This window comes from Arachis hypogaea, chromosome 7, assembly GCF_003086295.3.
Source record: "Arachis hypogaea cultivar Tifrunner chromosome 7, arahy.Tifrunner.gnm2.J5K5, whole genome shotgun sequence".
Taxonomy (NCBI): Eukaryota; Viridiplantae; Streptophyta; class Magnoliopsida; order Fabales; family Fabaceae; genus Arachis; species Arachis hypogaea.
In genome coordinates, this window is record NC_092042.1 from 27,640,809 (window position 1) to 27,648,554 (window position 7,746).

A 7,746-nucleotide genomic window follows, 5' to 3' on the forward strand; every position below is an offset into this window, starting at 1 on the left:
TCACTAGCTTGACAGTGTGCTCTCATGGAGCTTCACAGGTGATCAAGTCAATGTTGTGGACTCCCAACACCAAACTTAGAGTTTGAATGTGGGGGTTCAATACCAAACTTAGAGTTTGGTTGTGGCCTCCCAACACTAAACTTAGAGTTTGATTGTGGGGGCTTTGTTTGACTTTGTATTGAGAGAAGCTTTTCAGCTTCCCTTCCATGGTTGCAGAGGAATATCCTTGAGCTTTAAACACAAGGTAGTCCCTATTTAATTGAAGGACTAGCTCTCCTCTGTCAACATCAATCACAGCTCCTGCTGTGGCTAGAAAGGGTCTTCCAAGGATGATGCATTCATCCTCCTCCTTCCTAGTGTCTAAGATTATGAAATTAGTAGGGATGTAAAGGCCTTTAACCTTTATTAACACGTCCTTTACCAATCCATAAGCTTGTCTTACTGACTTGTCTGCCATCTGTAATGAAAATGTGGCAGCCTGTACCTCAAAGATCCTTAGCTTCTCCATTACAGAGAGTGGCATAAGATTTATACCTGACCCCAGGTCACACAGAGCCTTCTCAAAGGTCATGGTGCCCATAGTACAGGGTATTAAGAATTTACTAGGATCTTGTTTCTTTTGAGGTAAAGTTTGTTGAACGCATGTATCTAGTTCACTAATGAGCAAGGGAGGCTCACCTTCCCAAGTCTCATTACCAAACAACTTGGCATTCAGCTTCATAATGGCTCCTAGATATTGAGCAACTTGCTCTCCAGTTACATCTTCATCCTCTTCAGAGGATGAATAGTTCTCAGAGCTCATGAATGGTAGAAGGAGGTTTAATGGAATCTCTATGGTCTCTATATGAGCCTCAGATTCCTTTAGGTCCTCAATAGGGAACTCCTTCTTGTCTGGAAGACGTCCCATGAGGTCTTCCTCATTGGGATTCACGTCCTCCCCTTCCTCTCTAGGTTCGGCTATTTTAATTATGTCAATGGCCTTGCACTCTCTTTTTGGATTCTTTTCAGTATTGCTTGGGAGAGTACTAGAAGGAGTTTCAGTGATTTTCTTACTTAGCTGGCCCACTTGTGCCTCCAAATTTCTAATGGAAGACCTTGTTTCACTCATGAAACTTAAAGTGGCTTTAGACAGATCAGAGACTATGTTTGCTAAGCTAGAGGAGCTCTGCTCAGAATTCTCTGTCTGTTGCTGAGAAGATGATGGAAAAGGCTTGCTATTGCTAAGTCTGTTTCTTCCACCATTATTAAAGTCTTGTTGAGGCCTTTGTTGATCCTTGATGAGCGGATAATTTGTATACTTTTTGGCATTGTTTTTAGTATGTTTTTGGTATGATATAGTTAGTTTTTAGTATATTTTTATTAGTTTTTAGTTAAAAATCACTTTTCTGGACTTTACTATGAGTTTGTGTGTTTTTCTGTGATTTCAGGTATTTTCTGGCTGAAATTGAGGGACCTGAGCAAAAATCTGATTCTGAGACCAAAAAGGACTGCAGATGCTGTTGGATTCTGACCTCCCTGCACTCGAAGTGGATTTTCTGGAGCTGCAGAAGCCCAATTGGCGCGCTCTCAACGGCGTTGGAAAGTAGACATCCTGGGCTTTCCAGCAATATATGATAGTCCATACTTTGCCCAAGATTTGATGGCCCAAACCGGCGTTCAAAGTCACCTCAAGAAATCCCAGCGTTAAACGCTGGAACTGGCACCCAAATGGGAGTTAAACGCCCAAACTGGCATAAAAGCTGGCGTTTAACTCCAAGAAGAGTCTCTGCACGAAAAATGCTTCATTGCTCAGCCCAAGCACACACCAAGTGGGCCCGGAAGAGGATTTTTATGTCATTTACTCATTTCTGTACACCTTAGGCTACTAGTTTTCTATAAGTAGGACCTTTGACTATTGTATTAAAAGACTTTTGGATCTGAAAATCTTTTGATCACTTTAGATCTCTAGATCATTGGGAGGCTGGCCATTCGGCCATGCCTAGACCTTATGCTTATGTATTTTCAACGGTGGAGTTTCTACACACCATAGATTAAGGTGTGGAGCTCTGCTGTACCTCGAGTATTAATGCAATTACTATTGTTCTTCCATTCAATTCCGCTTGTTCTTTATCCAAGATATCACTTGTTCTTCAACTTGATGAAGGTGATGATTGACGCCCATCACCATTCTCACCCATGAACAAGGGTGACTGACAACCACTCTGTTCTACAAGCGTTCAAGGCTCTAGTGAATATCTCTTGGATTCCTGATTGCACGATGCATGGTTGATCGCCTGACAACCGAGTGCTCGCCTGACAAACGAGCCAACCATTCCGTGAGATCAGAGTCTTCGTGGTATAGGCGAGAACTGATGGCAGCATTCAAGAGAATCCGGAAGGTCTAACCTTGTCTGTGGTATTCTGAGTAGGATTCAATGACTGAATGACTGTGACGTGCTTCAAACTCCTGAGGGCGGGGCGTTAGTGACAGACGCAAAAGAATCACTGGATTCTATTCCGGCCTGATTGAGAACCGACAGATGAATTCCGCTATGCTGTGACAGAGCATATGCAAATCGCTTTCACTGAGAGGATGGGAGGTAGCCACTGACAACGGTGAAACCCTTGCTTAAGCTTGCCATGGAAAGGAGTAGGAAGGATTGGATGAAGGCAGTAGGAAAGCAGAGAGACGGAAGGGAAGGCATCTTCATGCGCTTATCTGAAGTTCCTACCAATGAATTACATAAGTATCTCTATCTTTACTTTTATGTTATTTTCGTTCATCACCATATACATTTGAGTTTGCCTGACTAAGATTTACAAGATGACCATAGCTTGCTTCAATACTAACAATCTCCGTGGGATCGACCCTTACTCACGTAAGGTTTATTACTTGGACGACCCAGTGCACTTGCTGGTTAGTTGTGCGAAGTTGTGTAATGCCATGGTATTGAGCTACCAAGTTTTTTTGGAGCTATTACCGGGGATTATGAGAGTTGTGAAAAAGTATTGTTCACAATTTCGCGCACCAAGTTTTTGGCGCCGTTGCCGGGGATTGTTCAAGTTTTGAGCAAGCTTTTGGTAACATCAGTGCCAAGATCCGGCAACAACATCAAGTTTTTAGTGTTATTGCCCGGGATTGTTCAGGCTGGACAACTGACGGTTCATCTTGTTGCTTAGATTAGGTATTTATTTTTTTCGAAATTCTTGAAGATGAATTCTAGAGTTTCATGATGATTTGTTGAAATCTGGCTGGCTGAGAAGCCATGTCTAATCTCATTGGACCGAGGTTTCAACTCATCACCACAAGAGCTTGTTGATTTCTTATCAATCTTGCTTTTGGAGCAGTGATCTGCTAAGGCTTGGCTGGCCTCTGGCCATGTCTAGTGTTTTGGACCGAAGCTTTCTTTGAAAGCTTGGCTGGCTGTGAAGCCATGTCTAATTCCTGGACCGGAGTCTTAGACTAACATTGCACTGATTCCTGGAATTCTCATTAAGAATTTTGATACCTTTTCCATTTTATTTTCGAAAAAAAGAAAAAAAAACACAAAAAAATTATAAAATCATAAAATTCAAAAATATTTCTTGTTTGAGTCTAGAGTCTCATCATAAGTTTGGTGTCAATTGCATGCATTCATATGTTTTAGTGATCTTCAAGATGTTCTTGATGATTTGCTTGCTCTGATCTTTGAATTCTATTGACTTGAGTGTTTTGTGTGTCTCATTTGCATTTTCATTTTGTTAGTGTCAGTAGTATACAAACCGCTAAGTTTGGTGTCTTGCATGCATTGTTAATTGATTCTGGTTGCATTTTGATTTTTCCTATTATCAAAAATCCAAAAATATTTTTAATTTGTGTCTTTTCAAGTCAATAATACAGAGAATTGAAGATTCAGAACATACAGCAGAGGAATTGTACAGAAAAAGCTGGGCGTTCAAAACGCCCAGTGAAGAAGGACAGACTGGCGTTTAAACGCCAGCCAGGGTACCTGGTTGGGCGTTTAACGCCCAAAAGGGTAGCATTTTGGGCGTTAAACGCCAGAATGGATACCATTCTGGGCGTTTAATGCCAGGATGGCTAGAAGGGAAGATTTTGTTTTCAAATCAAATTTTTTCTAAGTTTTCAAAATCTTTTCAAAATCAAATCTTTTTCAAATCAATTTTCCAATCAAATCTTTTTCAAAATTAACTTCTTTCCATTTTTAAAAGATACTTGCTATCAATTAATGATTTGATTCAACATTTCAAGTATGTTGCCTTTTCTGTTGAGAAAGGTTTAATGTTTGAATCATATCTTTTCTTGTTAGTCAAGTTTTTAATTTTCAAATCAAATCTTTTTAAAATGTTTTTCAAATCATATCTTCTCAATCACATCTTTTTAAAACCAATCATATCTTCTTAACCATATCTTTTTCAAAATAGTTTTCAATCAAATCTTTTTGACTTCTAATTTCAAAATCTTTTTCAAAAATCACATGATTTCTTTTCCATTTTCATTTTCGAAAATTAAGTAATGTTTTTCAAAAATATTTTCAAAATTTTTCACTTAATTTTCGAAAATGACTTCCCTCCTTCTCACATCCTTCTATTTATGGACTAACACTATCCTTTAATGCAAAATTCGAACTCCATTCTCTCTGATAAGTTCGAATTTTCCACTTCTGTCTTCTACTCTTCTTTTCCTCTGACACCTAAAGGAATCTCTATACTGTGACATAGAGGATTCCACATTTTCTTGTTCTCTTCTCTTTCTTATGAGCAGGAGCAAAGACAAAGGCATTCTTGTTGAGGCTGATCCTGAACCTGAAAGGACCTTGAAGAGAAAGCTAAGAGAAGCCAAAGCACAACTCTCTTTAGAGCACCTGAACGAACTCTTCAAAGAAGAAGAACAAATGGCAGCCGAAAACAACAACAATGCCAACAATGCAAGGAAGGTGCTGGGTGACTTTACTGCACCTACTCCCGACTTCTATGGGAGAAGCATCTCTATCCCTGCCATTGGAGCAAACAACTTTGAGCTTAAGCCTCAATTAGTTTCTCTAATGCAACAGAATTGCAAGTTCCATGGACTTCCATTGGAAGATCCTCATCAGTTTTTAGCTGAGTTCTTGCAAATCTGTGGCACAGTCAAGACTAATGGGGTTGACCCTGAGGTCTACAGACTGATGCTATTCCCATTTGCTGTAAGAGACAGAGCTAGGACATGGTTGGACTCTCAACCTAAAGAAAGCCTGGACTCTTGGGAAAAGCTAGTCAATGCCTTCTTGGCAAAGTTCTTTCCACCTCAAAAATTGAGTAAGCTTAGAGTGGAAGTCCAAACCTTCAGACAGAAGGAAGGAGAATCCCTCTATGAAGCTTGGGAAAGATACAAATAATTAATCAGAAAGTGTCCCACTGATATGCTTTCTGAATGGAGCATCATAGGTATTTTCTATGATGGTCTCTCTGAACTGTCCAAGATGTCTTTGGATAGCTCTTCTGGAGGATCTCTTCATCTGAAGAAGATGCCTACAGAGGCTCAAGAGCTGATTGAAATGGTTGCAAAAATTCAGTTAAAAACTGATAGGGATCTTCTTATGAAAGTCCATAGAATTTGCAGTTCTATTGCATCAGAGCAACTAGTTGAGGTTTTAACTCAAAATTGTTTGCTCCAATGGCAGGGATTGAGATGCTTCTTCCATCAAATTTGGAAGTAGGTGTAGTATAGTCACCAAGCATCCTCCTTGCATTATTATTTTCGGCTGCCATCTCCTCATCCTTTTCGAAAATTTCTGTAAGGTTGTCTCTAGATTGTTGTAATTTAGCTTCTCTTAGTTTCCTCTTCAGAGTCCTTTCAGGTTCAGGATCTGCTTCAACAAGAATATTCTTGTCCTTGCTCCTACTCATATGAAAAAGAAGGGAACAGAAAATAATAATAAGGATCCTTTTTACCACAGTAAAAAGATTCCTTTATGTTAGTAGAAAAAGAACAGAATAGAAGAAGTGAAAAGGTAAGAATCCAAACACAAGGGGGAAGAGTGGGTTCGAATTCATGAGTGGAAGAGAAGTGTTAGTAGATAAATAAATAGAAGGAGATGATAGAGACAGAATTTTCAAAATTAATTTTGAAAAAGGGTTAGTGATTTTCGAAAATTAGGAGAAGAAATAAAATTAAAAATTAAAATTTGAAACAATTAGTTAATTTAAAAGAATTTTGAAAAAGAAAGAGATGATTTTCGAAAATTAGAGAGAAAAAAGTAGTCAGGTAGTTTTGAAAAAGATAAGAAACAAAAAAAATCAATTAGTTAGTTGAAAAAGATTTGAAAATCAATTTTGAAAAGATAAGAAGTTAGAAAAGATATTTTGAAATCAAATTTTTGAAAAAGATATTTTGAAAATATATGATTGAAAAAGATATTTTGAAAAATATGATTGAAAAAGATATTTTGGAAAAGATTTCATTTTTAAAATTAAAATTGATTACTTGACTAACAAAAAACTAAAAGATATGACTCTAGAATTTAAAGATTGAACCTTTCTTAACAAGAAAGTAACAAACTTCAAATTTTTGAATCAATCACATTAATTGTTAGTGAAGTTTTCAAAATTTTGAAATAAAGATAAGAAAAATATTTTGAAAATAAATTTTAAAATTTTTTTAAAATAATAAAAAAATGAAAAAGATTTGATTTTTGAAAAAGATTTTGAAAAGATAAGATTTTTAAAATTAAAAATTTGACTTGACTTATAAGAAATAGCTAAGTTTTAAAAATTTTTGACTAAGTCAACCCAAATTTTCGAAAATTATGAGCAAAATAAGGAAAAGATATTTTTTATTTTTGAATTTTTAATGAGGAGAGAGAAAAACACAAATATGATCCAAAACATGAAAATTTTGGATCAAAACACTTAATGCATGCAAGAACACTATGAATATCAAGATGAACACCAAGAACACTTTGAAGATCAAGATGAACATCAAGACTTATTTTTGAAAATTTTCAAGAAAAGAAAAATATGCAAGACACCAAACTTAGAAATTTTTTTTGCTTAGACACTATGAATGCAAGAATGCATATGAAAAACAACAAAAGACACAAAATAAGAAATTTTAAAGATCAAACAAGAAAACTTATCAAGAACAACTTGAAGATCATGACGAACACATGCATGAATTTTCGAAAAAAAGAATGCATAAATTTTAAAAAATATGCCATTGACACCAAACTTAAAATTTGACTCAAGATTCAAATAAGAAATACAAAATATTTTTTATTTTTATGATTTTATTAATTTTTTTTGTTTTTTTCGAAAATTTCTTTTTGAAAAACGAAAATAAAATAAAATTTTTTTTGAAAGATTTTTCAAAACTTTTTGAAAAGAAAATTACCTAATCTGAGCAACAAGATGAACCGTCAGTTGTCCAAACTCGAACAATCCCGGCAACGGTGCCAAAAACTTGGTGCACGAAATTGTGATCATCAACAATGGTGCCAAAAACTTACGTGAATCACACTTTGTCACAACTTCGCACAACTAACCAGCAAGTGCACTGGGTCGTCCAAGTAATACCTTACGTGAGTAAAGGTCGATCCCACGAGATTGTTGGTATGAAGTAAGCTATGGTCATCTTGTAAATCTCAGTTAGGCGGATTCAAATGGTTATAAAGGTTTTCGAAAATAATAATAAATAAAACATAAAATAAAGATAGAGATACTTATGTAAATCATTGGTGGGAATTTCAGATAAGTGTATGAAGATGTTGTGTTCCTTCCGAATCTCTGCTT

The 7,746-nt window shown here is 36.4% G+C and overlaps 1 non-coding gene across 1 annotated transcript; it reads right to left on the bottom strand.

Moving 5' to 3' along the window:
• Nucleotides 1-5,276: 5,276 nt before the first annotated feature.
• LOC112704742 (small nucleolar RNA R71) lies at nucleotides 5,277-5,384 on the bottom strand. Its single transcript, XR_003155351.1, has one exon. It is a non-coding gene; the product is annotated as a small nucleolar RNA R71 (small nucleolar RNA).
• Between the last annotated feature and the right edge of the window lie 2,362 nt (nucleotides 5,385-7,746).